General features: G+C 44.9%; 2 long non-coding RNA genes across 2 annotated transcripts in view; one reads left to right on the plus strand and one right to left on the minus strand.

The window, feature by feature from the left end:
• The window catches only part of LOC109290190, a 40,872-nt gene that overhangs the window by 3,229 nt on the left and 29,866 nt on the right, over positions 1 to 7,777 (plus strand). The gene's annotated exons all lie outside the window — the stretch shown is intronic.
• LOC109290191 lies at positions 2,745 to 7,395 on the minus strand. Its single transcript, XR_002095558.1, has 3 exons — positions 7,222 to 7,395; positions 3,915 to 3,940; positions 2,745 to 3,271 (listed from the first exon to the last, which is right to left on the minus strand). It is a non-coding gene; the product is annotated as an uncharacterized LOC109290191 (long non-coding RNA).

A 7,777-nucleotide genomic window follows, 5' to 3' on the forward strand; every position in this document is an offset into this window, starting at 1 on the left:
TTTAAGTGTGGGGAGGCTGGGGATGGGCAGGGGATGGGGCCAGGCAAGGTAAGGTAGCCATGGGGGCTTCTCCCACAGCTCCTCTTCTATACAATGAGTATTACTGCAGACCATAATTCTTCACACTCTCATAAGATACTGTAACAATGAAGAAACAGTTGCTACTTTATAAAATCATAAGATTTTCTACATATACTAAAACTACTCAGCAGAAAGGTTTTAATTATTTGGAGCTGTTGTTATTCTTTTTAACTTAAGGCATCTACACTTAAAATTCTACTCATTCTTATATATACAGCTCTGCAGTTTCAGAAGAGACTAGTGATTTTAGCTGCCTCATTTTGAGGGTTGCCAACAAGAGGTGGCCTTAAATGGATTTGTTTTCGGAGTGCATGTACTCAGCACTTTCTGAAAGATAAGTTCCTCAAGGTGTGTCTCATGTCATGATACATATCTAAAAACCAAGGCACCTTAATTCAGTATTCTCTTGTGAAAATTTACGCCATACTTCCTCTCACATCAGATGTGCTTACTTTAAAAATATATTTAAAAGAAAATTCTTCAGGGAAAAAGCGACACTGAGCCCCAGGTAGTCTTTGCTAGTATTACTTTTTTAGTGCATTTTGAATGTGTAATTCGGAAATGTCAGTGTTCAGACATCTTTTTGGAAACTCACTATAAATGTAGGGTTTGCTTAGTGTCCTGCAGTAGTTGCCAGTATTGGATGCTTTACAGGAATATGGAAATAATGTGCTATGTCCAGTTTTGGTTATCATGGAGCTGATTATAAATCCCCAATTCTCTGGCTGGCTCAGCACCGAAGTGCGGGCAGTGAGTCATCTTCTGTCACTTCTGATGGGGTTCCACAACTTCTGTGTTGTGCAAAAATCAGCTATTTAAAAGAAATATGACGTGCTGGTAGTTTTATTTTGTAGGACTCCCTTCCACTAGATACCATGAAAGCCCAGAGCTTAATGGAGTTAAAAAAAAAAATAAAAAAAAAAAAGATTAGGTGTATATACAGACAAAGATATTCATAGATCATCCACTCCTACATTACACAGGGTAAAATATATGTTGTCGTCGATGCACGTTCCTCATTGAATAAGCCACCAATCTGCTCCATGACATTAGGAACAAGCCACCTATCTTGGCTATGTTACTTGCTAATGTGAGAGGAACAGAATACTGAGCTAGGAGGGCCCATTCATCTTTTCTGGCATGATGATTCCTACATTCCCAAGTGGAAGTGCTGTGGCTAATATATAGAACTCTTGTCTTAAGACATTTTAATTTGAATTCTAAGTTTTCACTGACCTATCTTCAAAAGATCCCCCCCCGCAATATGTAAATAGTGATGTTAGCAAATTAGTGTAGATACAGTTTAAGCAGGGCATGGACTAGATGACCTCTCAAGAAGTCCTCTTCCAGTCATATCTTCTATGATTCTGTGTTCACACAGATCAACATGTATGAAAAAGAAAAATGGGTCTATACCAAGCCATTATTTAATGTTGACTAATCAAGGTTATTGAATTTAAACATTCCTGTCATGGTTTCTTTCATCCAAAAAAAAAAATCACTGTTTCCTACAGAGCCCCCAAACCATAAATTCTTCTTTGAAGTATACTTTGCATCATCAGGTTTTGGAGAGGTAAATCATATTCACCTATGGCAAGTCATTTTGCATCCACTTAATGCCCTGGGGACGTATCTTTAGCTGATGTAAAATGTCATAGCTCCACTAAAGTTAACATAGTTCAGTACAGCTTTGGCAATTTAACAACAGCTGAAAATCGTCACTGTAGTTCATAGAGATGCATATACATGGGTCAGCTAATGCAGCTATACAGAAATACATTATTTCACAGGGCACTACATACAGCTTAGAATGGAGTTATGAGAATGTGGAGGAGATCAGAAGCATTAATACTGTGCATACATTATTCAGTTATTTATTTATCATTTCCCTCCCCCACAATTCCAGGATGAGAGAAAAACAGAGCCTTGTAAGACGTCATAATTCACGAGTCAGATCTGACCAAAATAACCTCCTGCAGTGTCTGTGGGGTGCAAAACATTTTGGAAGCAGCTTTGTAACATGATTATCTTTCCCAGAACAAAATCAGTATTGCAGGGGATTGTTTCAAAGTGTCCCTAACCCTTATTCCATTGGTTTATGCTTAGATCATCCTTTCACTTTCACTTGTTTCTACTTCAGGCCTTTCACTGATTCTTAGTATAAGCAGCAACACTCCTCAAGCTAGAAAAAAAGCAATGCCCTACTCTTGAGGGGATCTAGGATTTTGAAAAGTGGGGTGCAGATGGTATAGTGCATCATCCCATAAAACACATATTTCTTCCCCTCTCTCCCGCATGGATCTGCCCCTGGCCCTATTCCATCTATGCCTCCTGAATGTTCTTTATGTGAATAGGCAGACAAGGTTCTTTGGGTAAATCTGATATCTTTTATTAGACCAACTAAATAGTTGGATTTTTTTTTTTTTTCTTAGCAAGCTTTTGGGTTTAAAAACCCTTCGTCAGGCTAAGGAAGCATCTGCAGTTGGTGTGTGCTCTTCCTGGAATATAGACTCTTTCTGGAAGAGCGCACACCAACTGCAGATGCTTCCTCAGCCTGATGAACTGTTTTTAAACCCAAAAGTTTGCTAAGAATTTTTTTCCCCAACTATTTAATTGGTCTAATAAAAGATATCAGAGTTACCCAAAGAACCTTGTCTGCCTATGTCCTTAGACCAATACGGCTACAACCTGCACCCCTGCTTTATGTGAATATGCTCCCATACAGAACATGTTTGATTCTCAGCAGACTAGCATTCTTCATATCAAAATAAGCCTCCAGATTTTCTTACCTGTTGAGTTAGTTTTGTTGGCAAGGACAGAATAAAGGTACATCCAAGTGTATGCTGAGTGAGGCAGATGACTGGCGGTAGGAAAGAGCATGTGGATCAGGAAAAAATGATGCTCTTTTGCTGCTGCCGGACTGAGAAGCCAGATGGAACAGGATCCATTGCTACAAGGGTTTGGCTTCCCTTGTGGAGGCTTGTCATGGCTGGAGCAGGAGTGACCTTATATTTGCTGTCCTTAGGTGATTATTCAAGAGCTCCAGTCTCAGTGATTCTCTGCTGGGGCTGAAGGGGCCATTGAGTTCCTCAATGGAGAGAACAGTCATTTTTGGGGCTGAAGGGCTGTTTCCCATGTACCTTCAGGAAATATCTAGGAGAGAGATGATCAGTTCCCAGTCTTCCTGTTCCTGGAAAAAAAATGGCACAGTGCTTAAATTATGAGTGGCATTGCTGCCTGAAGTAAGCCCTGGGCATGACTCGGCAGCAGCCTACTGCAGTCAGCCCCAGCAGTACCTCAGTGATAGGTGCAGTGTTTTTTCCCTGCCTGATCCATTAGCATTCCTTCTTTTCTAGCATGAAGAGTCTTGCTGCTTATCCTGAGAATGAGTGAGAGGCCTGTAGGTAGGAGCAATCCTTTACCATCAAGGACCTGACTCGAAGCAGATGAGCTGCACCCCTGAGAATGTAATAAGGACACACCCTGCTTTCTGCACAGGACTGCAGAACTGCAGCTCAGGGGAGCTTTTCCTTCCACCATTTTCCAGCTCTAGAGCTGGGGGGGGACCTCACTGCTGTGCCTCATTATTCCAAACCTTGGAAAGGACCCAGTCACAGTATTTTACTACCAACTTCACTCTATTGCTGTGAACTTGAAAGGATTTTCCCAAGTAATGATTTATTTTTAGAATAGGAATTAAAATACATGAACAGGAGGAGGAGGAGCTGGGTGCCTAGAGGAGCAGGTAGGCTGTGTAATGATAAGACACTGTCCTGCCACAGTGACTCCAAGGTGACCCAGCCCCCTCGTACTGAGGAGAGATTTGAACTTACCTTTTGGTCTTCTTGTGAGGGGGGAGCTGAAGAAGTGGAAAGGATAGACAGATTATCAACAGAACCTTTCACATTCTCATGAATGAATCATCTTGGTTACCTACGTTTCCTATTAAATAAGAATTAAAGTAGCCCTTTCATGGGGCAGAGCATTAAGTCTGAAGATTAAATTAAGCTACTAAATCTAAAAGAAAGTATGGGGCAGAGACGATAAAAACCAAACAAATATAAGTTAACATTAGATACACTGGAGAAAATGGGGGAGGGGAGGAGAGCAGAACAACTATTGGGATGGGACTAGCAAACTAAACTAGCTGATAACAAGGACTTGGGCACAGCCAAAGGAAAGCTGATAATTTGAGTGGCAGTCCTATTTAGAGAGGGAGAGCAGGGAAGAGCCTGCCAAATGATTCTTGACAAGTCCAGAGATATAAATATGAGAATGCAACTGGCAAGGAAAAGCCAAGAAGCTGAAGAAAGAATGCAGTCTTATGGAACACGGCCATCCAGTGCAGATGATTCACAGCTAGACCTGGGTAGGCCAGAGCCCACTGTTCTATTTTTTATATCTGGGATCCAATATTTCCACATCAGCCTTGGTTGAAGAAGCCCTGCACAGTGCATAAGTTGGTTGCATGCCCAGAGGAAGCTCTGTAGGGGTAAATGTAAAGTTAAACATTAGGGGTAGTCCTTCCTTGTGAATCTGAAACTCCGTTCAGGAATGCTCATTTTATTCCATGCAAAAAGCACAGAGATGGTTAGTTGTGTTAGTCTGAAGTCAGGCAGAAGGTAGGTCAGGGTGGCACCTTTGAGTCTAAATGGTTCAGAGAGGCATGACCTTTCATAGGCAATGACTTATGGCTGCAGTCATCTGAAGAAGTAAATTGTTTCCTACAAAAGTTTATGCTTCTGAACCAGTAAGTTCCCAAGGTGCCACCCTTCCCTACCTTCTGCCATTCTATGCATATAAAAATGGGGTGGGTTATGGGTAAATAATGGGTAACCTCAGAGACATGTATTTAAGTCTTTTCCTCATGAAAGAGGCACTTAGCTGCCTCTCAAGCCTTACTAGATAGGAAAATCCTGGCAGTCCACACAATGGTATTCCTAATAATGCACAATCAGGTACTCATGTCCAGGGGTGGATCCAGTATTTCCTAAAAGGGGGTGTGGAAGCAGCACCCCACATTGCAGGCATATCTGCACCACCATGCTCCCAGCATCCTCCTCCTTACCAGTACTGACACTGTGGAATCGTCCAGGGACTTATTCTAAGTCTCTAAAGCAAATTAAAATTTCCTTTCCCTTTCCTGCATGGAGGTCCATCTCCTCCCCTGCTCTTCCGCCCCCCCCACGTGCTGCTGTGGCTTTCCCCACCATATCAGGGGAAGATGGGCTGTGCAGGGGCTGAGCTCAGCTGGGGACAGGGACCAGAGAGAGACAGTGGGGTTTCCCCTTCCTGTGACTGCTCTAGGGGGACTGGGGAGGGACGTGAAACTACTCTCCCATTGTGCTGTTGCTGCTCTCCCCACCCCACTTTGAATCCAGTCTCCATGCAGCCCAGCTCATGTGGACAGAAGTGGTTCTGGAGCTTCCCCTGCTCCTGGGACAATAGGGAAAGCAGCAATGGCAGATTGGCCAGAGGGACATGGGGAGGGGGTGGGTCTCTGAGCACCAAGGGAAAGGGAGGGGTTCACCTGCTTTAGGGACTTAAAATAAGTTTTTGGAGGCTCTCATGGTGTGGTCCAATCCAAAAGGATTGGGTTTCCACTGGAACCCTTCTAGATCCACCCCTGTCCATGTCTTCTGTGGTCTTCTTCATCACTTCTTACCTTGAACATGTGCATCCAGCATGCCATATCTGTTTTGTGCAGTCCACCATATGGCACTATCAGAAGCCTTCATTCATAGTCAGAGTATTTCCTGATCCCAGTACCAGAACCAATGCATTGTGCCTTACTGGGTGGCATCTATGCATGTGCTTCACTGAGAAATGGACTAATTAGATCCTCAGTAGAGCATGACCACCTACACATGCGCTGGTATTAGGACACAATAAATTAACTCCACTGTATGATGGTACTGTCCCTGACAGTACTATCTTACAGCAGAGTACTTGCATGCACTGAAACACAAGTGTAGACAGTGATGGGGGTGGGCTGGGGCACAAGGGTGCTGAAGTGCAGGGGCTGCCTTCTGCCTAACCCTGCACTTCAGCAACCTCGTGTCCCAGCCAGCCCCTCCACCGCTCGACGCTGCCATCTGGAACCTGGGGCTGACCCCCCAGGTCTCCTGCCAGCCTGGGCCTGCTTGGTTTTGGCTCAAAGTGCCGTGCCTGGGTGCAGTTAACTCTGGCATGAATTGCACCAGAGTTTATTGCTCCACCTTAATGGCACATGAAGATGCCCACAGTGAGAAGTATTTATTTTTGGGAGAAACACTTTCAATTTCTACTTTTGCTGTTTAATCTAAAAATACGTCAGGCAGCAACCAGAGCTTTAAATCCCACCAGTGCAGTGACAGCACAGAAGGGGCTAGTCCAACTGGGTGCATCTACATGAGACGCTTACTGCAGAGTTGACTAATTAGCTCCGCAGTAAAGCATCACCATCTACATAAGCGGTGCTATTAGGCCCAAGTAAACTAATTAAGTCCACCATAGGACAGCACTGCCCAACACAAGTACTATTCTATGGTAGAGTGTAACAAGGTGCCATCACCAGGGCATTTGAAAATGCCTGGATGCACCTCAGAGTCCTTTTCTCTTATTTCAATTTCCTTCTGGAAACAGACTCCCCTTTACTCATCTGTCATGACTTGTTGTTACCTTGAGTGCTTAAAAAGGGAAGCTGCCCCAGGGCTTGTCAGACCCATTCTTGGCTCTCAAACACCGGGAAGTGATGAGTTCCTGCCTTAAAGGCTATTTGAACTACTCCAACCTTCCCTTATCATGCCCCATGCCTCACAGGTGTTGTCTGCATCTTCTGCACATTTTGTTGGGGGCCTCAGCTAATGCAGCTTCTGCCCCTTTTATGTAGCTAAGCCTTCCAGCTCAGACCCACTATGCTGGGCCTGGGTTTGAGACACTAACTTCAATCAATCTGTTTTGGGCCCCTGGCCCTGTACAGCTGTGCCCCCTGTGGCACCAGGCTCTTTGGTCCCCTGTAGTTGCTCTCCTGTGGGTGCTAATGAGGTCTCCACCTCCCCTACAGCCTCTGCCACAAACCACCGGACTAAACTACTACATAAATAGTAAGTCCCTGGGCTATAACAAAGAAAAGTGAATGGAGGCAGTTAGCCTTCTTACCTATGGGCTCCACATGTCTGAGTCCCCACTGCCAGTTCCTCTCACTTGTAGGGCTGCTTCAACTTTGCTTGGAGCCTTTCAGAGTCTACCCTCTGTCTCAGCCTGGGCTCCTCTGGCTAGCTTAGACTAGGGCTTATATAGTTCTGGCCTGGACTCTCTCACAGACATGTGACAGCCCCAGTCAGCTGACCAGCCTGCAAGGCTTCCCCTTTAAACCCTGCTCTGCTGGCAGCCTGTGTCCTGAAGACTCAAGTCTGAAAGGGGCCGCTCTGCTTCCCAGTAACAGGGCTAAGATTTCCTGTTACATGGAATTATTTACTCTGCTGTAACATAGGTGTAGATCAGTGTTTCCCAACCTTTTTTGCCCCATGGCACACTTACCTAAATAAAAAATCACCACAGCATACTGGATGCAGGGGGGTGGGGGTGGCGCATGGCCAGCCAAATGACATTTTGAGCTGGAGCCATGTCCCCTGCCCGGCTGGAGCCATGCTCCCTGTCTGTCTGTGTTCCCAGCAGCAGCAGGCAGGGGGAGGGGGGAGGGGGGCATGGCTCC

This window comes from Gavialis gangeticus, unplaced genomic scaffold (genome assembly GCF_001723915.1).
Source record: "Gavialis gangeticus isolate Ggan-Ray unplaced genomic scaffold, GavGan_comp1, whole genome shotgun sequence".
Classification (NCBI taxonomy): domain Eukaryota; kingdom Metazoa; phylum Chordata; order Crocodylia; family Gavialidae; genus Gavialis; species Gavialis gangeticus.